Here is a 22,802-nt window from a genome sequence, read left to right as displayed (position 1 = left end):
AGAAAGGCGGGGATGGGGGGGGAGGAAAGAGAGAGAGAGAGAAGGCTTCCTTGCCCTGGCTTGACACCAGCCTGGCAGGAGCGGACTTGGCGGCCTGCCAGACGCCCCCACTTCAAGCCCCACGATAAGAGCCGCGCAGAAGGCGCCCCCCCCCCCCAGGCAAGATGGCCGTTGTTTAGTCTGCGTTTGTGCAGCCTTTGCTCGGCAGAGCCGGGCATCGGGTCAGAGGGCGGCTTGCCAGCCCGCAGCTGCTCCTGCTGCCCCCGCCGCCGTCGTCGGAGAATGGCCAGGGGGAGCGGGAGCAGAAACCCCCGCAGAAACGTCCAGGCTTCTTCAACGCTGCCCCTTGAGATACACACTCCACACAGACACAGACACACACACACACAGCGCCTTGGATGAGGGAAAACGCGCGCCCTCTTTGTGGCCGCCGCCTCCCCGGTTGGCTTCTCCCCGGAGGGTGAAGAACCGTCCGGGCTCCGAATTGGGCGCCTGGCTTGCGGCGTTTGGGAAAGAGCGAAGAGATTGCATTGGTGTGGGAAAAGCAAGGCGTGGAAGAGTTGTTCTTGTTGCCTTTGGCCCGGTGTCCGGGCCGGACTTTGGCAAGGAAAGGAAAGGAGCTGGGAGGTTGTCAGAAGAATAATTTGGGGTTCCAACTGGAAACCGGGACTGACTGGGCAAGAATAAATAAAAAAAGGAGATTCCAGACAGCTGTGAGGAAGAGAAGAAATATGTATTCCTAAAAACAAAAGAGTTTGTCTTTTAAGGGCAGGCTGCAGAGAAACGGGGCACGGCAGCAGGTTTTTAATAACAACAACAACAGAGTTGGAAGGGACCTTGGAGGTCTTCTAGTCCAACCCCCTGCTTAGAAGGATAGAACTAGAAGAATAGAATTTTTAGGCAGGAAACCCTACACCACTTCAGGCAAATAGTTATCCAACCTCTTCTTAAAAACTTCCAGTGTTGGAGCATTTACAACTTCTGGAGGCAAGTTGTTCTGCTGATTAATTGTTCTAACTGTCAGGAAATTTCTCCGTAGTTCTAAGTTGCTTCTCTCTTTGATTAGTTTCCACCCATTGCTTCTTGTCCTGCCCTCAGGTGCTTTGGAGAATAGCTTGACTCCCTCTTCTTTGTGGCAATCCCTGAGATATTGGAACACTGCTACCATCTCTCCCCTAGTCCTTCTTTTTATTAAACTAGACATACCCAGTTCCTGCAACTGTTCTCCACATGTTTTAGTCTCCAGTCCCCTAATCATCTTTGTTGTTCTTCTCTGCACTCTTTCTAGGGTCTCCACATCTTTTTTACATCGTGGCGATCAAAACTGAGTGCAGTATTCCAAGTGTGGCCTTACCAAGGCATTATAAAATGGTATTAACACTTATAAAGGGGAGCTTGTTGGGGTGAAGTGCCTATGTGCTGATTCTAGGGTGACACTTTAGGGGGAGTGTGTGTGTGGGTGTAGGTATGTTTTATTCTTGTGGACAGGCAGTTCCTCTAGAAGACATAATTTGATTAACTCTTATGTTTGCTGACCTTATCCTTTGATATGTGGATTAGGTGTGGGTAAGTTTGTTCATTTTAGCTGATTAACTTAAGTTTCAGCCTGACTGTCAATTATCTAGTGGAGGCACTGATTCTCAGACCATTGTGGATTCTGTTAACATTTTAAGGGAAGATGGAAACAGTATAAAGGAACAAAATATATATTTGGATGTAAAACTTCTCATGAGGTCAAAAAAAAACAAAAACCAAGAGGGGAACTGAAAACATGGCCACTACCAACATGGTGCAGATGGGATGTACATACAAAGGGAATGCATCTATGGCCGATTGCAGACACCCCTGGAAGGGAACCATCTTGGGTTTTGCGCAGTTCCCCTCACCCCAGACACAAACACACCCACAGGTACGTTTGTGAACATTGTTTCTTGTATCGGAAATGGTACCAATATTAACTGGCAGTTGTGCGTTGTTCCTCCCTTATGCTGATCTTTCAAAATCAAGAGCAAGTGAGAAGATTTCCAGGGAGACCAAAAGTTGCACGGCTGCAGCTGAGTGTCTGGACATAACCAAACACACCCATTTATCAAAAATTGGCCTCCGTTATAAGTCTTCCCCCTCTGCATCCCCCTCCCGGTTTCATTTGCCTATAAACTACAGGGATAGATTTAAGTATGTGAAAAGATTGCAATGTTTCAAGACATTGAATCTGAAAAACATCTCTGTCTGCTGTTGGGCAGACAGCCGGACATATGCACGTGAAGAATGACTTTTGGTAGAGTCTGGTTTGGGCCAGAAAATTTTGGAGATCAGCATTTATAAAGGAAGAATAGATTAAATGGATTGTCAACAAATAATGCATTTTATAGGCCTCTGTTGACACCTTCAGTTCACCTGAGACGGTTCCCACAATATCTTTCCATTTTAAATTTCGAAAAGATTAAAGGGATATATTTTACAATTGACCATGTCCCCCCAAAAAGTAAGCCTATTCTAATTAAGGCAATCCTATTTACCAATGAATGGGTATGCCTGTTTGGGAAAATTGGCTGCTTATTTCACAGTGAAAGTAGCTGCATTTTTAGAACTATCTTTTTACAAATGTGCAAGAAGAATAATTTGATCTAAATTATACTTGCCTCGTGTGTGCAAAACAGACGAATGGCTTTTCCCCCCCAGAAGTGACCCCTATAGTAAATAGAGTGAAGATATTCGGACAGGAAGAATGTAACAGTTTTATCAGAATGTTGTATTTTAAAATCTTCCGAAACAGGGCAACCGCAAGCACTTCATGTTACAAGCTTCTATTTTATAAATGGAAGGAAAAAAAGTACTGTAAATTCTTGTTCAAATTACTTGAAAATTAATTTCATTCCCTTAATTGAGCTACAAATAATAGCATCCGAGAGGACTGTTTGGCTTTCATTATCAAGAAAGTCCACGTTTCTGCACAGAAATGCAGTCGAAATAATTTAATTTTGTTTATTAAATCTCACTCATTTCACAAACGTGCGTATATATGTGTGAAAATGTTAAAATTCATCTGCACATTGCAACCTTTTCCTTGTGTGTTACTCTTTTTACAGTGTGGAGCAAAACCGTGATTATTCCTTAGACAAAATAATTTCCATCTCTTTTACTCTTTTCCTGGTTCAAATCTGCAACGGAACTCTACTCTCTACTTGCTTGTTTTAACGGTGCTACAGCCAACTCCACAAATGTATCATTATCAAAACATATTACAGGAATATCTGGAATTTTGCATAGGCACTTAAGTATTTTTCCTCTTTTTTTGCCCTTGCGTTTCTCTGAAATATTTCTCCAAACTCATTTTCTTCCATTGCTTTCAGTCAAAAAGCACCTAATGGATTGGGCAGAATCTTTGTGATACTAATCACAATCTTTGTGACCTCTTTATGTGCACAAACTAGTTTTTCTGGAGTTGCTTCTGGGCAAAAGGCGTAATATAAAAAGTGCTGACTTTGGAGAAGAGCTAATTATGGTCTAAATGACTGATAAGCCTCCTTATATGAAATACTGTAGTCTTATAAAAATCACTAAGGTTTCTTGAGAGAAATTTATCAAATAATGAGGCAAACAGCAAACAAACAGTTATAGTTTATCCTGAATTATCCGCGATGAATGAGTGATGAGGTAACTTTAGTTAAATTTCTTGGAAAAACATGGTTGGGCCACTCGAGTGACCCAAACTCTGTAAACAGTAGCATTTTTAACTGTTTATCCTTACAATTAAAGAAAGAAAATCTGAACAAGGGAGAAAAACCTATTAGGACTGAACCAAAATAAACGATTTCCTGACAGAAACTGCCTTCAGAAGTTGTGGGTGCTCCATCACTGGAGGCTTTTAAAAAGAGACTGAACAGTCATTTGTCTGAAATGGCATAGGGTCTCCTGCTTGAGCAGGGGGTTGGACTAGAAGACCTCCAAGGTCCCTTCCAACTCTTATTCTGTTATTCTGATTTTGAATTATAGAGGCCACCCATTTTAAAAAAAAAACATTTTGCTGTATTGTTTCAAAATAAAATGGAATGGAATCCTGCTGCTTTTCTCATGAGGAACTGAAATAATTCCATTTTCCTATCAGTTGTGTACCTCAAATTTCATCCAGAAACTCTGAGGTTGTACTTGCAATGATTTGGACTTTTTTTTTTTTAACATTCACTAATAATTTTGCAAACAGACCCAAGGAAGGCTGGGAAGCTGGCAACCTTTTTGGTATTTAAAACAATGCATAAACTGACTGCCTCTCTAATTAATGGACCTATGAAGAAATTATGACTGTCTGTGCATTTGGCTTTTTTCCAGAATTAAAAAAAAATTAAATAATACACAGAAAAACCTTATAATTAAAATTGTTATGAATAGCAGTGATAATGAAGTCAAGTCATTTTCATAATACATTTAAATTTTATTCATATTCATTGTTTCATCAGCTGAAGTGCTTTTTTATACCTTCCCCCCAAAAAACCCTACATTGCAGTAAGAGCAGTTTTTTAAAGATAAGCCAGCAATTACTTCCACATATTAATAAAACTGCAATGATCAAGTAATATTTGCATTATTAAATACTCATATTTTTAAAAAGAATTAAATCTGTGTTAAATTCCAGGACACCTGGATTTGTTTTATTATGTTGTAGGATACTGAATATGCAATAATAATAGATACTGAATTACCTTTTTGTTAAAATTATAATTTGATACTGAAACTAAATTAGGGTTTGATACCAAAATAATATCTGAATCCAAAAAACCTGTAATTGCCATGATTTTCATTAATATTTGCAGTTAATATTGTGGCATGTTTCCTTGAAAAAGAGTGATGGATAAACTATATGAATTCTGCAATAAAATATTCATTTGATGTTTTAATATTTTAGATGTCTACATTCTCATTGGATCTGGATGAACTTAATTTACCCAAATATCACACAGATATTGTGTGCACAAGATGAAAGGAGATGCTGAATTTTGGATGGTAGTGTGGCAGATTTACTTCCAGTGAATCTGGTTAAAATCAAATTTCAATTCAACTATATTGAATGCATTTTGACTGGAACAAGATCTAACTATAAACACATCTTCCTTATTAATGGCTGAAAATAGATTTAGTACAATTCAAATCATCCTGATCACTTCCTTCTCTCCACTTTTATATATATTTGACTAAAATATAAGGTATATTTTAGTCATTTTACAAGTACCAAATAGGTGGGGATGAGTGCAGATGGGAATTACATGTTGATATTTCCATATTGTGACACACACACATTGTTATCTATTTTTGCGTGAGCTTATTATCCAACTCCAACTATTATTAATGACTAGGAAAGGTAAGCTTTTAATGATTAGAATCTAGCTCTGATTAAACAAAACTCTTTCCCACCCACACTTTTCCTCCCTTTCATTTTTGGGTAGTGGGCTGGGGTTACAACACTGGGCTAAATGATCAGATCTGGAGAAAGTGCACCTTCCAAATTTTTATTTATTCCTTGGGTAAATAGCAGGTGACCACTGCTAGTTCTTGATGAAAATGGTTGGGCTGTTGTCATTGTTCTCCAAAATCCTTACAAGTAATTGCTTGGGGGAAAAGGTCTGGATATCAGGGAGATTTTACTCATAGGAGTTAGGGTTCATGACAAATGGAAACATGGCCACACCCAAGGAAAGGTGGAGAGACAATCAAGGCACAAAATTGCTAGGATATTGATCATCTCTTTATAGGAGTTGCTGTTGAATGAAACTGGTTGGCATTCTTAAGTTGCCACTTACTCATTGTTTAAACCAGTGTTTCTCAACCTTAGCAGTTCTGGACTTCAGGTCCCAGAATTCCCCCGCCGACTGGTTTAGACACTGTTTTAAAATAAATACCACGTTGCAGAAATTCTTGGCTTTTAGGAATTAAGACCGACACTGTTTTTGAATAGCCTCTTGGATCAACACACGGTGAATTTGTCCCTGTATGTTCAGCATTTTAAATATATCATTTTCAGCAGAATTGAATGGTTTTTATTTATTTTATTTTAATTTATTTAAAAGTTGGGATGAAGCATTTCCTGTTGTTTGTTTTAATACAACAGGGACTGCATTAGCTGTTGTTGATTTTAAATGCACACTGGAATCCACTTTTACACAAAAGTTCCATTCCTAATTTTTTTTTTTAAAAAAGAAACAGTTGGATTTGGCAACAAGCATGTTCTAAAAACCTCTGTTCCTGGGCAATGTAAAAGGACAAGTAAGAAGTTGAATGAAGCTAGCACTGAATTGTAGAATGTCATATGTACCTCCTGGGTCACCATAGGCAGGTGTGAGTCACAAGCACCTGGAGAAGAGGGTGCCAAAAGAAGTGGAAATAGTGGTTGTGACCTTGTGCCCAAAGTCCCACATCTTTTTCATGTGCATTGCACGTACAATGCATGAAAAAAAGAATGGAATGAAACTTCAACCAAGGTTGCAGCTGCTATTTTGATCCCATCCAACATTCCAAGTCATAGGATTCAACAGAATTCAAATATAATTGTATGTTTGTAGGAGGAAAAAAAATAGCATCCATTATAAAGCTGAACAGTATATTTGGATATCCCCTTTCAGGCCATTTCATAGCATGAAGTGGGTCAATTGACATTTTCATGCTTGAAAATCCTGTCCAAAATCTGACTAGCCATCTTCAATGTGAGTTTTTTAACTGGTCTTCCACATAGGTTGGCCAAGATAGTGGTCATTTCAATAAACTTATAGTCTGTGTTCTGTAATGACAACTACTTTGCTAATAGCTAATATTGTTGAGCGAACCAGGATTAGGCCTACTTCAGTCTCAAAATATGAGGCCAGTTAAAATGGACATAACCATTTTTTTCCAGGAGCCCCTCTTGAGAGAAAACTGCCTTATGGTGAAATATGGTGTAAACATTTCAGTAGGTCAAGAATAGAATAGAATAGAATAGAATAGAATAGAATAGAATAGAATAGAATAGAATAGAATTTATTGGCCAAGTGTGATTGGACACACAAGGAATTTGTTTTGGTGCATATGCTCTCAGTGTACATAAAAGAAAAAGAAAGAAAAAAAAGAAAAAAAATACCTTCATCAAAGGTACAACATTTACAACACAAATGATGGTCATAGGTTGCAATTTAACCCTTAGTGATAGCAACAAAAAGTTATAATCATACAGTCATAAGTGGAAAAAGATTGGTGATGAAAATGATGAGAAGATTAATAGTAGTGTAGATTTAGTAAATAGTCTGACAGTGTTGATGGAATTATTTGTTTAGCAGAGTGATGGCCTTCGGGGAAAAACTGTCCTTGTGTCTAGTTGTTCTGGTGTGCAATGCTCTATAGCGTCGTTTTGATGGTAGGAGTTGAAACAGTTTATGTCCAGGATGTGAGGACATATGTGAGGACATATGTGAGGACAAAGCATCTTTCTCCCTTCTTTTAGCCTGCTGTCCTAGCAAAATCTGTTGTTCTATTTTATAATGTTGGTTTGGGGATGAATCAGTGGTGAAATCCAAATTATTTTAGTACTGGTTCTGTGGGCGTGACTTAGTGGGCATGGTTTGGCTTGGTGAGCGTGGCAGGGGAAGGATACTGCAAAATCCCCATTTTCTCCCCACTCCTGGGGGAAGGATATTGCAAAATCTCCATTCCCACCCCACTCTGGGGCCAGCCAGAGGTGGTATTTGCCAGTTCTCCAAACTACTCAAAATTTCTGCTATCGGTTCTCCGAACTGCTCAAAATTTCCACTACCAGTTCTCCAGAACCTGTCAGAACCTGCTGGATTTCACCCCTGGGATGAATAGCTAATGCAGGTTAACCAAATAGTGCAGATATCTGTAATAAATTTTCAACGGACCCAAGCTGAGCTCAAAATAGCTTTTTATCAACCCTCCAGATTGTTATCTGTTACTGAAGATGCAACCTCTTTCTAGCACACTTGCGTAGATACCAAAATTAAGCATACTGGGGTGCTTCTTCTCAACTTCTTGAGAACTGTAGCCATTCTTCTGTGTGTGTGTGTGTGTGTGTGTGTGTGAAAATGCCCAACGTTAAAAACAGCAGCCAAAAATTTGACGGTTGATATAGAAATATTTTAAACATATAAATAAATGCAGATAAAAATTTGTTCATAATGGATATTCACCACCACTATTCAAACACAATGTCAGTATGATACCAGAGAAGGAACTCAGAATTCAGAAAGAATTTTTTTTTTTAAAAAAAAGCATTATTAAAAGTCCAATTCTGAATCTCTCCACTTTAAAAAAAATTGTTTATTTTATTATTTATTTTTATTATTTGTACAATTTATCGGCTTAAATATCATCTTAAAATTGTCCAGGGTGTGAAGTCCTGGTGTAGGGAGGCAAGGAAGATGAACGTGGCAGAAACACGCAGGAACCATTTCCTAAATAATGGGGGCTGAAACATTTTTTTAAGTTCAGAGCAATGAGATACCATTCAGAAGCAGTTCAGATGGACCTTCTCCCTGATTATCTAGCATGTAAGAAGCAGGATGAAGCCCAGCACCATCAGACTTGAGGGATTCTGCTTGTGTAGCCAATCTTAATAAAATAAAGTTTAGCCTTCCGACGGAGTTTATTTCTTGGTCTGGTTTACCACATGGGGCTTTTTTTTTTCTTGGCAGTCCTAGCAAACCTGCATACAGGGCCCCCCTAATCCTGCCTTTTTAACAGGCTCAGCCAGAACCACCATGCAGCACCAACAACTCCAGTTCGTGGCCTTCTTGGGACTCCAGGATCCTTGCTAGACCGAATTGCGTTTGGATTGAGATACTACCTCACCAACGATGTCTCAGATTAATGCTAACAGACCAGTCTTTCAACACTGGAAAGATAAATTTACAGCCCAGTTAAACCTGATGTCACTGGAGATTCATGGATGAGTTGTTTCCGGACATAGATGATTGATAGGTGATTAGTATGAAATATGGATATATATAAATACAGAGAGACACAAGTACATACAGAGGAAAAGCCATTCTATACGATAAGTCCTCAACTTACGACCACAACAGAGCCCAAAATTTTGATTACTAAGCAAGTGAGTTTTGTCCCATTTTATGGTCTTTTTGCCATGGTTGTTAAGTGAATTACTGCAGTTGTTAAGTGACTCATGCAGTTGTTAAACAAATCTGGCTTTCCCCCATTGACTTTGCTTGTTGGAAGTGAACTGGGAAGGATACAAATGATGATCACACAACCCTAGGACACTGCAACCATCATAAATACATGCCAGTCGACACACGCCCAAATTTTGATCACATGACCACGAGGATGCTGTGATGGTTGCAAGCATGAAAAAGGGTCATAACTCACTTTTCAGTTGTAACTTCGAATGGTCACTAAATGAATGATTTGGGTTGAGAACTACTTGTAGAGCAGGGGTCTCCAACCTTGGCAACTTTAAGACTTGTGGACTTCAACTCCCAGAGCAAAGCTGGCTGAGGAATTCTGGGAGTTGAAGTCCAGAAGTCTTAAAGTTGCCAAGGTTGGAGACCCCTATTGTAGAGTATATCTAATGATTGTTATGGTTGTGATGTTGCTTTCTTTTTTTCTCCTTTGTTCTTTTCTCGTCTTCTGTTTCATGAAATATAGAGAATAAAATAAATGCCCGAGATCTATTGAGTGAACAGATGTGAGGAAAATTCCTGGGTAGTTTTGAGATGACTGAGATGATTTGTTAGATTTATATCTGATTTTTCCTTCAGAATCATAAGTATGTAGTACTCCCTCCTGCTATTTTCCTGCACAAAAGAACAACCCTGTGGAAAAGGAGTGATTGGTTCAAAATCACCCGTTTCAGATGGCCAAAAGGGATTAGAATCAGTGTCTCCTGAGGCAACATAAAAAGAAACAAGCAATTCTACTTTTACTACTCATGAATCGGTGTACATATAGTATTACTTTTATTTTCAAAGTTTTCAAAACTAAGCCTGATTACACTTAATTAAAAAAAATTTTTAAATCTGTTTTAAAATGTAAGTGCAAACTGAGAATATTTTAAGCTGAGAAAATTGTTTTGAAGTTAAGAAAAAGATTTAGGGTAAACTTTTCTTCAGCGTGGGAAGCAATTAGAATTAAATGCAAGCATGTTCAACTACTACTTTCTTTGGGATGCACTCCCTAGGCCCGAGGTTTTTTGTTTTTTTAAGTCCGACAGTTATTCCTGGCTAAGGAGAGCAGCTCCTTGTCTGATCTCCCTCCCGGGGGATATAATGCTCTTTAGTTAATGTATTGGTGATCTTTACTTAGGCAAAATAAACAGTGTTGAGCTTTACAAAGAGGGGGTCATGCTCCACGCATTGCACTCTGACCTCAGGGTTACGGCCTTTGTTCCCTTCTCAATGGGAATTGCTCTCTAAGGGCCATCACAAAATGGAGAACTAATTTGGGCCACGTGCTGGCATGAAAGGGAAAACGTATTAGGATAACTTTATTGAAGCCTCTTCGGGTCTAACCTGGGCATGCAAAGAAAATGAAAGCCATGGGCAGGCTTCATGTTCCCTGCAAATGTGGCGCATTCACTCCATTTCCTAGTTACGGCCAGAGGCTAAAGCTGATGAATGATCTATTCAAAGGCTTGATACAAATGTGATTTACAAAGTCGTTTTTGATGAAATGCAATATGAAATTTCTGCAGAGTATTATTATTTTAAATAATAGTCTTGAACGTCAATTTATTACACCCAGCCTTCCAGTTTAAGCCTTCTGCTAGAAATTCAACCTCTTATTATTGAAAGAAAATTGGGATTAGACTTTCCAAAAGTATCACGCCATGTATTTTTGCTACCCAAAAGTGCTAAGAAAAAGTCGATTTAGAAGAAACAGGAAAAAAAGTCTTTGAAGCCATGAGAATTTCCCTATGATGTTCTGCTTATAACCCATGGTGACTTTAAAAAGATCTACATTTTTAAATTCAGTAAGGATTTGTCTACTAAACAGTTTGCCCTGTAGTTTTTCACTGGCTTCCAATTTGTAGCAACAATAATAAAAAATGAGAACGATGCTGAATTGCAGGAGTTTTATGCCCAAAATTATAAAAATTACTGAGCTGTTGAAACTTACATTGTAGTAATTTTATTTGAAGGATAACAGGCAGCTCAAAAGTTAAGATATTTATGCCGAAATAAACTTACGCTCTGTGCCAATATTGAAGGAAGAGTGTGTTCTTTGCAAAAGAAATGAAATCTATACTGTTCAAAAAACACACAAGTAGTTTCTCTTTTTAACTTTTCTGTTCCAATCGCAGTTTATAAATAAATTAAAGAGCAATTTTACTTTCATAGAGAAAATAAAGATTCCAAGAATATCTTTTTGAAGCAAGAAGTGTTAGAAAATGTATGCTATAATATATAATCTTGCGCCATAAATTGTTTGAAGAAAGTAATTGAAAGAAAAACTCAGTACGAATGAATGTAATTTAAAAACCAAACTGTATTCCTTACTTTTGCCCAAATTAATACAAATGAATTTTTAAGTACAGTAACTGATGTAAAGATAACAATGAAGCTATTCGTTTAAAAAAGCAAAATGAGTTTTTAATATAGTTAAAAGAGAATTATAGTTTGCTCTCACAAAACACAACATTCATTGCCTTGTATATATGTTTATGTACATATACAAGTATATACACAGTGTTTATATTTCTGAGGCAATACAATACGATTTTTAAATAACTAAACTGAAACTATTAACTAAGTGGATAAGTAAATAGTATTAGAACTTTCATTTTCGACCCAGAGAAGTTTGTTTCATAAAAAACAATATTTTATTTTGGGAAACATTCTAAAAAAAAATTTGTGGAATGGATTTGTTAAAACTATGAAGGAGTTAATAAGAAAAACAACTTTTAATGTATTATGAAAGATCACACTCCAAATGGGGCTAGGCAGACTCGAAGGACAAGCTATTCAATCACTGTACAATCACCCAAAAGGCTTTTAAAGAATCCCAGCCCGTTTTATATCAATATTGCCATAGTTTGAACTACCTTAATTCTAAAAGGGGAATCAGACAAAAGCAGAACCAAAATTGCCCATAATCTACAATTGGAAAAACCATGCTTAATGGTTATGATCTAAACTTTCAGGTTATGATCCCAGAATGCAATGGCATTTGTAGACGGGTATCCATGCAGGAAGTCAAAAAAGTCAAAATGACAGCCGCACTAGCGCAATTAAGGCTCTGCCCCACTTTTATGTGGGTACTTCAATTGTGTGATTATGGTTACCATATTTTTTTTAAAAAAAACTGTTTTCTGAACATCTCCTGTCTATAAGAAAAAGGTAATCTTTCAAAGGAAGGAAATCAACCAAATTTCAAATCCTAATTGGGATAAGATTTTTGAGCTTTCAACCTTTACCGAGTTATTCCTGGTTTTTACTAGAATAAAAAAAAATGTTGGAGAATGTACAAGAAAGAGAGATCCGTATTAAAGTTCGAAGAGTGCCAAATTTCAGATTTTGGAGGAGGCATTCCCAAACTATGAGCTTTTAAATTTTGATTTTGTAAGAAAAATACAATAAACTTCATTCAGAGATAAAATATAATGAAAATTTTTATTCCATACTTCAGAGAAGTGGAGTAGCTCCTGCCATGAATTAATAATATTTCAATTCAAAACACAAACCCACCATTTCTCTATTATTGAGGATAGTTAAATTTCCTACCTGGGTTCCACAATTCTATCTTTTAAAGTCTTTTTTTTTTAATTTATCGAACCTGCTTTCAACTTGCATAGTGATTTTTGGGTACTTTTTGCATTACTTACTGCACAAATTTTATTACTGCAATTGTTTTCGTGAGTGCTCTTAAAGAAACGTAGTGCATATTTTTATAAAAAATAATTCTGCAATAATGCCAAAGTTCTGTTAGACTCTTGGGATAAATAAGTATTAATCATATATGAGACATGACTATGTAAATAGGCAAATTTTGTCAGTTAACATGATTTTAGCTGATTTCAAAAAAATGAATGAGAGTTAGGCCTAATTAATCTTTGAAAGGAACATACAAAGAAATGCTAGCCCTGTAGAGGAGATAGGGCATTAAAAAAGGAACAACCCGGAAAAAAATCTGGTGGCAAACTGCTTTTATAGACTTTCCAATAGCTGAGCTCAGCTCAAAGGAATGCCAATTTTATTAGGGATGATTTAAAGACAGACAAAAGACGGACAATTAAAAATTATTCCACATTTTTAATTAAATGTGGAACAGTAAGAGTAATAATAACTACTACTACTATTAAGTGAGTTTTCTTTCTCTGGCATATATATTTTTGCCCTTTCGTAGCCATTTCATATGGATTTAAACATTTATGTTTGTGTATGTGTATATACACACATGTGCGTGCAGACACACACACAGATTTTACTATCACCATAATAATAAGCACCATCATGATGTTTTCATATAAGAATATAAAAAGATCATAGTCACTAACATATTGACACTCTCTTCATGGCACATAATCAATCAATCAATCAAATGTGAACCGATTCCACATATTTTCTAATTTTTTCCTTAAGAATACACCTGGAAATTAAATATACCTACTTGATTTAAACCACCATTATATTGAATCAAAATTATATTGAATCATTATATTGAATCAAAATTTGAATCCCAACGTTACAATTTATTAAATAAATTTCAATGGTTTGCCTACTCAGGAGAATCTGGAAGAATGGGATGCAGTAATGCGTTCAAAATCCCACTTCTCCTGAGAGCAAATAAAGAGGGGTGGGGCTTCTATTGCATGGAGCACCTGCCATCTTGCAAATTTTGACACACAGGTCCTGAGCCCTCTTCCAATTTTAACAGAAAAGCGCCAGTATGTTGGGTAACTTCTGAGAAAATTTAAGGTAAATCTCGACTGAAATTTAATTGGCCCTAGGTATCAGTGGGGCTAGAACCAAAGTGGGTTACGTGTCCGGGCTGCACAGCTGCTATGCTATCTGTGCCAAAAAGAGAAGGAATTAATTTACAGTGTCATAAAATGCAGAATGGGCATGAATTTAAGAGTTTTGTAGAATTCAATAAAACTTACTGCTGAGGAGACAAGTTTATAACTGCCGTAGAAAAGATTGAAATCTCCGAATTGCAGTGAAATAGTCAACAATGCTAATTTTAAAAGAAAATAATGGGCAGTTGTCCTCAACACCTAGGCAGAAGGTGTCCCAGAAATGGACTGCAGTGGCAATATTTTCTACAATTTGTGATTTTTTCACAATATTTGACCCTCTTCGCTTGTGTTGCTGTTATTATTAGACTGGGAATGTTCAGCACCTCAAGAAATTCTGAGAAAGTGTATTTGATAAACCTTTTGAGTCCTTTTTATTAATGTAATGTATTTTAAATTGTTTCAAAAAGAAGACACAACTTGTTAAGTTGATTCAAATTTAAATTAGTAAATTGAAATTATCAAATACACACAAAATATTCTTAAAGATTCCCTTTATTTCTTACTACAAGTAGCATAAGGACATGTTTTACATGCAGCTTTCCTATATTTTCATACACATCCATTAACAGACCTCAATAATTAATCAAAATTTGAGCCATTCCAGTAAAATCTTTTGTACTATACAGCCCTTAAAAATAGTACGATTAGAGATTATAATTAAAGGGGTGTGACAGAACAGCTCCACAAACAAAATGGTATTTGTCACAGGCTCTTCCTTTATGGGTTTTTTTTAAAAAAGGACAATATTTTTTAGAAATCTTCATTCTGAGTAGTATCATTAAAATAAATGAGGATTACTCAAAAGGAAAATTTCACATTTACTGACACTAAATATGATCTTTTTGATATAATGTAACATGATAAAATATTGTCAGAATTAAGTCCTTATTACTTTCATTAAAAATTTAAAAAGTTTGAAATTTTGTATTTACATAATTCGTATTACTTAAGTTGATTTCTTTTTGACTTTTCAATAAAAATATAAGATCAAAATTCAATTTTCCAGTAAAAACAGAAGAGGAAAAACCCTTTAATAATTTGCATGTGTGGTTTTCCTAAACAAAACTGTTTCCAGTTATAGTTTTATCAATTGTAGAACAATGCCAATATATTTTTCTATATGTATAAGCTAACCATGAACACAAAATACATTAATGCTTCTTCCCCACGATGCCCTCGTTTTTACAGCTAGCTCTAAATAAAATAACATTTGTAGAAAGGCGAAATGGAATTTGGCCAAAAATAGGCAGTTTTGACCTAGTTTCTAATTTTGCCAAAGCTACATTTAAGGTACATCTACAGTTATATCTACAGTTAAGGTAAGTATCAGCACAACTAGTTTTTTTTTTTTAAAAAAAAGATTTACTTCAAAAAGATGGTTCATATATAGATATAGTTTATATTTCCTTCTCGTTTCTCTTCAAGAAATTCTGATTTCTAACCTACTCCTTTCTAGAACATTAAAATATTGGCAAAAATACTTGCCAAATATTTCATTGTCTGCAAGTAATGTACAAATAATATGAACTTTATAGAACAATTATATTTCCTTTTAAACAACAGTAAGAAATTAGAGATCCATATTCTTTCAAGAATGAACTACATGATTTTTTTCCCACTGAGTCAGCTAAAAGCTCCGTTTTTAAAAGGCATCCACAAATGGGTATTCAGTATCTCTTGCTTAAATGATTGGAAATACATTTTAAAATATTGCATAATCCCAAGTAAGAAATTGCCACGGGGCCTTCTTAGTACTACTATCACGTACTTTCAGTTTCAGTTGTGTAACTGTATTGTAACAGAGCAACTTAGTAAGTAACAGAAAATTCCATGGCTCATAATGATAGCAAATTCGAGAAACACCCCACAGATTTTCTACAAAATAAATATATGAAAAGTAGAAAACTAGAGGGCTCTTGAACACAAGCGAGTAAAAGTTTAGGCATGTTCACTTCTATTCTGTGCTACTCCAAAGAGAACTTCAGAATACAATGAATATTAGTTTTAGAGGCAGTCCTCTGCAAAAGCGACGCTTCACTGAATTAGAGACCTTATTCTTTGTTTTTGCTTCTGGAGAGTTTGCTATTAATATTAATAATTGACATGGAAACAATGACAAAATAGGACACTTTCCACTGCAAACCATTTTAACCCATTTGTTAAAAATCAGCGTCTTCTCACAGGATGGAATAATAAGAGGTGCAAGAAATTACTGTCTGTGACACGCAAAGCTTCGTTTTACTTGTTATTTTGCCAAGTTTGTTATGAAACCTGAATGTTAAACATATGGGGGTCTCAGCCTTTCCATGTAACCACTTCTATAATTCCCTGGTGTCTGCGTGGAAAGGTGATTCTGACCTTACTGTATTACCTATAAATATTGCATTTGTATTGTATTTCCTGTGTGTACATTTTTTTCCTGAAATATTTCACTCTACTGTGAAGATCAGTTCAAAAAACAGAGAAAGGGTCAGGCTGGGAGTGAGAGGAGATTTACTTATACACTAGATGTGCCATGACATATATTTTATAGTATTCAGAACAACAACTTTGGCCTTGTATGTCATTTAAAACCCAAACACTGAAGTGGAGTACTAGACGTAATTTTTTGCCATTTTAAAAGTTATACTGTAACCAGCATTTAGTCTATACATAAAGAAATTAAATTAGGACAGTTATGGGATACAAATATATAAATTTATACAAACTCCCTTTTTATGACCCTTTAATTCCTTAATTCAAGGAGGCTGAGAAGAGGCTTTGGATTATTTCAAAATAAATCTCGTACTGGAAATAGAGAAAACAAACAGTTGAAAACAAATATAATGCAATTTCTAAAACTTCACTGAAACACCAAAATGATCAATTCATTTTTAAAACAATGCTCACACATACATTTCTTTAAACGTTGTGTGATAATTATTCTGATTTTCCACAATGATCTAATGTATTGGATGCTAAAATTCCAGAAATTAAATATTCGGGAATAGTTTGGAATGGATGCTATTGTGTAGTAACAGTTCCTATTGAAAAAAAACATTTTTGTAATCCTACCATCCTAAATTCTAGGATTAATTTAAGGTTTTAGAAGACGTGAAAGAGTGCAAATATTTTTATTTTACTGTCCTGCTATGAAGTTTTATATTTGATGTCACAGTGAATTGATAAGAGATGTTCATAAATTAACTTCCAAATATTAGCTATTTAATCGTATTGGGACTGCATGTAGTTAAGGTGACATAATAAAGTATCAACTTTCCATCATTTGCAAAAATTAAATCAGTATTTCACAACAGTTCCACTAAAATTGTGGATTTGAATTAGTCAGTGGACATTGTCACCTAAGCTAAAGCTAGAAATCTACAGCAAACCAGCTGAAATAATCATATAGATCACTTACTGGATAATCCAGTATGTTTATAATCATTTCAGAATGTAGGAAAATGTAATATAACACAGTAACCTTTTCTGTATTTAAATGGCCTTAAAATGTTCCACCTTCTAAAAAAATACTGAAAACACTTGTGGACAGTCTTCATCTTGAAAGAAGGAATTAAAAAGAAAAAAAATCGAGGAGAAATAAAAAAATAGACAAACAAAGGAAGCTTCATGGAAAAGCAAATTGCAAAGATAGACTTTTTTTAATAGCTGGCAAAGTGCCTTTTTTTTTTTTAAAGACAGTAGACATTGTGCTGCCGTCAGGCTGTAGTTTTAAATTTCCTTTTCTATGCTAGTTGTTAGATGGGCTACATTGTGTATGTTTAGGCCAGGGGTTGCAATTTGAGTTTTCTGGTTGCAAAAGTTGCCAGATCTTTAATGTTCAGCAGGGCACTGCAGGTGGATGTGGGGCCAGACAATTGGAGGGGGGGAAGAACTGGTAGTTTTGGGTTCTGTGACTTGCTGTGAAAATGTGCATCGAATTAAGCCTTGCCCTGATCTCCCACTCTCTTTATAAAAGGACTTTTTAAGGAGAATTTTGCCCAGAGAAATGAGAGGGAGAAATTTATCATATTATCAAGCACCAAAAGTGAGGGCTGCCAAGCCAGAGAAGTGACAGAAACTCTCGCAAGTGAATGCTTCCAAGTGCAAATCTTAGGCACGGTTCACGACAATGCCTTGAGTTACAATCCCACACTCACTTCTGTGATCTCTATATAAACGTGGATAGAATCCCACTGGACCTTTTTTTAATTTACTCACCCCGCCTAGCCAAGGGGCTTGCCCAAAATAAGTTCCCATGACCGAACCCTGAAATTATGCTTCAAAAAAAAAAAAAAAAAAGGTCCGGTGAATTAATCAAGGCTCAAAAGCCTTTGACTGCTTCAAGTGTGTGCGTTTGTGTGTCTCAGTGTGTGTGTGTGTATGCGGGTGCAACGTGCGCCTGAGCCATTCATTCCCAAATCCACTAATCGAGAAAAATCGACTATCTATTTATAAGAAGAAAGTGGGGTTTCAATTGGTTGATTGAAATGGCGAGATGTGACGCACAAGGACAGTTGGATGGGGAGAAAACACCGAGGTGCGTGTGCCAAAATAAGGCACACCAAGAAACCGGCGTGTGTTTGTTGCGTGCAACAGTGCAAGGAGAGGAAAAGAAAGTTGCCCGGGCCTTCCCTGTCGTTTTAACCCACGAAAGAGCTTCGCTGCCTTAGAAGCACCCAGCCGGGCCGGCACCACCGCGCGCCCGCAAGGAGCCAAGCAAGCCCGAGGCGGAGCGGACACCGCGGCCGCTTCCCCCTCTCCTCGGCTCCTGAAGGAGACTCGAGAAGCCGCCCTTGAACTCGGCCGGCCCTCCGGCCGGCGGCGCTCCCTTTTCCCAAGCCCCGCCTGGCTCGGCCGGGAAGCCTGAACTTGAACCGGCGAGGCCGAAAAGACGCCCCCCCACCCCCATGCAGAGAGAAGAGGCGGCGGGTCTCTGAGGCGGCGCGCGCTCCCGCTCCGCGACGGCCTTGGGACTGAGGGCCGCAGGCAGCCTGAGAAGGAAGCGTCCCCGTCCCGTCCCCCCACACGAGCCGCCCTCGCAGCTCCAGCGGGCCAGGAAGTGGTTCTTCTTCCCAAGCGCGGCGCGGGGAGCCGCCGGGTGGGAAAGGAGCTCAAGTTTTAGGCAAAAGCCGGCGAAGGCGAGGCGCCGCGCGCGCCACCGCCTGCCCTGAAGGGGCCTTTTCTCCCGGGGCTGCCAACGGCGGTGCGGCCTTTCCCGGCCGGCAGCGGGAGCGGAGCTGAGCGAAGCAAAGCACAAAGCTCGGGGTTTTTGGGGGAAGTCGTCGCCGGGCGAGCAGCCAGCTGGCCCCGTTTTGACGGGGAGTGGGGAGGGGGGGGGCGTCGGAGAGCCGCAACAGCGCCCCCTCCTCGGGCTCAGTTTCCGACGGGGATGCCACCTCGCCGCCCCCGCCAAGCCGGGTGCCAAGCCGGCGGGGTCTTTGTGTGCGAGGCGGGCCTCCCTCCCCTCACACACATAGACACGCACACACACACACTCCTTTCTCTCTCTCCCGGCCCCCTTTCCCAGCCCCACGAAGGAAGAGGCGAGGCCGTGTCGAAAGCGGAATCCGACCGTCCTCCTCCTCCTCTTTTTTTAACATCTGGCTCCCGCGCTCGGGAGCGCGCACGTGTGGAAAAGCCGCCTGCCTTCCCCAAACACCCCCCCCCCGCCCAACGCCGCCTTGGCACGGCCTGCTCCCGTCCGCACGGAGCGCCGCTGCAAATCGCGGGAGGCCACAAGGAGCGCGCAAAATGCACCCCGCCCGACTGAACCCACCCCCGGCCGGAGGGCGCGGGGCCCGGCGCGTCTCTTGCACGCCCTGTCTCGGGACCGCGCCGTGTGTGTGTGTGTGTGTGTGTGTGTGTGTGCAAGGCAGGAGGCGGAGGTGTGTGCGTGCGTGCGTGCGTCGGAGGGGGAGGAGGCCTGGTTCATCCTCGGCTCCAACCCTTCTCGGCTGCGCCAGCCTGGGCCTCGGGGCCGGGGCCGTGCGCGGGGCTCGTTAGCCGGGCGGGTGGCTGCTGCTCTTCACACCACAGCCGCCCGCTGAGGGGTCCTGGCCGAACGGCTTGCAATAGCCGCGGGGCTGCGTGACTCTCCAGCCGGCCTGATATATATATATATATATTCGGGGGGGGGGGAATGCCCCTTTTTACGGGCGCTTTCCCTTCGCGCGCCTCCGTTGGCCGCGGCCGTGGACGCCCCCAACGCCCGTCCCGGCTCCCCGTCCTGACTGGGGTTCACGTGTTAGGGCGGGCAGCGGAAGGTTCAAACAAACACAACACCGAGCCGGGCGCCGCATCCCGAAGCCGGGAGCCGGCTCTGGGTTTTCGGGGCAACGTGGGGAGGAGGGAGAGCGCGGAGAAGGTCTCGCTTCGCTTTGCCCGGAGCTTGTCTTGGGTGTTGTTTCTCTCTCTCTCTCTCTCTCCCACCCACCCGCGGCCGCCTGGCTTGCCAGCCCTTCGGGGATGTTGCGGCTGAAGGTTGGGGAGGGCAGGTGCCCCCTTCTAGAAAGAATGGAGGCGGTGCGGGGAAGGAAGGGACGCGGGAGCCGGCCGCGTTAAGCCCTCCCGGAGTTGGTCTAGGCAGGGCAGTGATTCCATTTTGTCCAGCAAAATGGGCGTAGGGAAAAGTTTCTACAGGCATTGCATAAAGAAAGGGCATTCCTTCCTTCCCTCTCTTCCTCCTTCCTTTCTTCTTTCTTTTTCTTTCTTTCCTTCCTTCCTTCCTTCCTTCCCTTTCTTTCTTCCTTCCTTCCCTCCCTCCCTCCTTCCTTCCTTCCCAGCCGCCTTCTTTCCTTCCTTCCTTCCCTCCCTCCCTCCCTCCCTCCCTCCTTTCTTTCTTTCTCTCTCTCTTTCTTTGTTTCTTTCTTTCCTTCGCTCCTTCTTTCCTTCCTTCCCTCCCTTCTTCTTTCCTTGCTTCCCTCCCTCCTTGCTTCCTTCCTTCCCTCCCTCCCTCCCTCCTTCCTTCTTTCCTTCCTTCCTTCCTCCCTCCCTCCCTCCCTCCCTCCTTGCTTTCTTTCTTTCTTTCTTTCTTTCCTCCCTCCTTCTTTCCTTCCTTCCTTCCTTCCCTCCCTCCTTTCCTTCCTTCCTTCCCTCCCTCCCTCCCTCCTTCCTTCTTTCCTTCCTTCCTTCCTCTTCTTTCTTTCCCTTTTACTTTCTCCTTCCTTCTTTCATTTCTCTCCCTCCCTCCCCCCCCGCCTCTTGCATTATTCAAACTGTCACTGGTGACTCGGAGGGTATTAGCATGCATCAGACATGCTGTTTGTCTGTTTGCTAACATTCTTCATTCAAGACTTGTTAACTGCCAGACAAGCTTAACGCACGCTTCCCTCGCCTTTCCCTTTCTCCTCCGGCGCTCCCTCTCTCTCTCTCATGCCAGCCCGCTCTGCATCGCCTATTGTTATTGCCGGGAGCTGGCAGCCTGGGGGGGGGGGAGTTGGCTGTGTCGTGGGGTGGGGGGAGAAGAGGAGGAGTGGGCAGCGGTGGGCAAGAGGTGGCAGGGGACTGAAGAGGCTTTGCACAGTCCTGCTGGGTCAGCACTGCCTGCCTGCCTGCCTGCTCTGCAGGCCTGCGTCCGCTTTGCAGAACGCCGGCGCGATCGCGGCCGCTCTTCTCGCCTCTGCTTTTCGCCGGAGAGACCCGCAGAGGCTGCAAGACGGGCGGCCCCCTTCTCGCGGCTCCTCACCCGCGGCTGCAAGCTTCTTCTTCCTCCTCCTCCTAGGTAAGCCTCGGTTTCTTTCCCTTAAACCGCTTCTGATGGACTTCGGGTATTTCTCCCCGAGGACACTGCCCGCCGAGAGAGCGGAGCCCCGTTCCGAGCCTGGGGGGGGGGAAAAAAAAGGAAGTTTCAACAAATAGAAAAGGGATCTATTAGATTTCCTTGGGATCTTGAGGGCGAGTAACCCTCCCAGTCATCCTCTCCCCCACCCACCCCATAGGAAAAAAAGGCTGGCTCTTTATTCTTAGCACCGGGTACATCCTTGTGCCAACCTTGCTTCAAAACCAGCTAGCTTTCAGTTTTATGAAAATGCCGCAAAAGGTCAACAACTACGGTTTCGTTCTTGAGAGTTAGCCTTGAGGCCGCTGCAGATTTCCTTTCCCTTTTTAAAAAAAAAATATTCTTATTTTATGTTTGCCATCCTCCTCCTCTCCTCTTGATTCCCTTGTTGTATAAATGCCCGGTGGAGAGTTGTTGAAGAAAATAGCATTTAGCAAATGGATCTCTCTGCCCAGGTAGGAAAAACTGCTTTGAATTGTGCCAGCTGGTGATGGCTGCAATAGAGAACTTACTTTTTTAAACACATCCGGAGCTTTTCTTCTGTTTTAAGAATAAAATGCAAATATAGGCTTTTGCAATAGAAAGGATAATTTCATTCAGTTCTGTTTCTTCGGGAATATAATTTCACGACAATCACCTTTCCTTGAGAAGGACACTAACACGTACATCTGTGTGCCACATTATTAGTGGCTGAAAGAAGATGGATGTGATCATTACTAAAAGCATCTAAGCTTTTTTTTAAAAAGTGTAAGTGAATGTAATATGTGCAAAACAAGGCATAACTAATATATAAAATGTATAGACTGAAAGAAAAAAATCAGCATTAATTGCTGTACACTGGATTTTTTTTTTTTAGCTTGGCACATCAAGCCTGGTAAAACGAGATTTTTTTTTTAATGACTGATGCAGCTGTTTTTGCATTTACTAAATTTAATTTTAGAAATTCAAAAATATTAAATTGTAAAGGAGTAGAAGGTATCTAGTTAAAAAGTACTTTATGCAGAGATTGCTTTAAACCCATGTGTGACAGGG

The 22,802-nt window shown here is 40.2% G+C and overlaps 1 long non-coding RNA gene across 3 annotated transcripts in view; it reads left to right on the top strand.

Moving 5' to 3' along the window:
• LOC131202100 (uncharacterized) overlaps nt 1–22,802 on the top strand; it is a 186,695-nt gene that overhangs the window by 45,717 nt on the left and 118,176 nt on the right. For 2 of the 3 annotated variants that reach the window (XR_009156057.1, XR_009156055.1), the window contains exon 1: nt 21,481–21,713. The exons of the other annotated variant lie outside the window; for it this stretch is intronic. This is a non-coding gene — a long non-coding RNA (uncharacterized LOC131202100). Of the gene's footprint in view, nt 1–21,480; nt 21,714–22,802 lie in introns of those variants that run through there. 3 annotated transcript variants of the gene reach the window in all.

The sequence above is a fragment of the Ahaetulla prasina genome, chromosome 7 (assembly GCF_028640845.1).
Source record: "Ahaetulla prasina isolate Xishuangbanna chromosome 7, ASM2864084v1, whole genome shotgun sequence".
Taxonomy (NCBI): domain Eukaryota; kingdom Metazoa; phylum Chordata; class Lepidosauria; order Squamata; family Colubridae; genus Ahaetulla; species Ahaetulla prasina.
The sequence above is the reverse complement of the archived record's forward strand: the minus strand, read 5'-3'. Positions and strand labels throughout refer to the sequence as shown.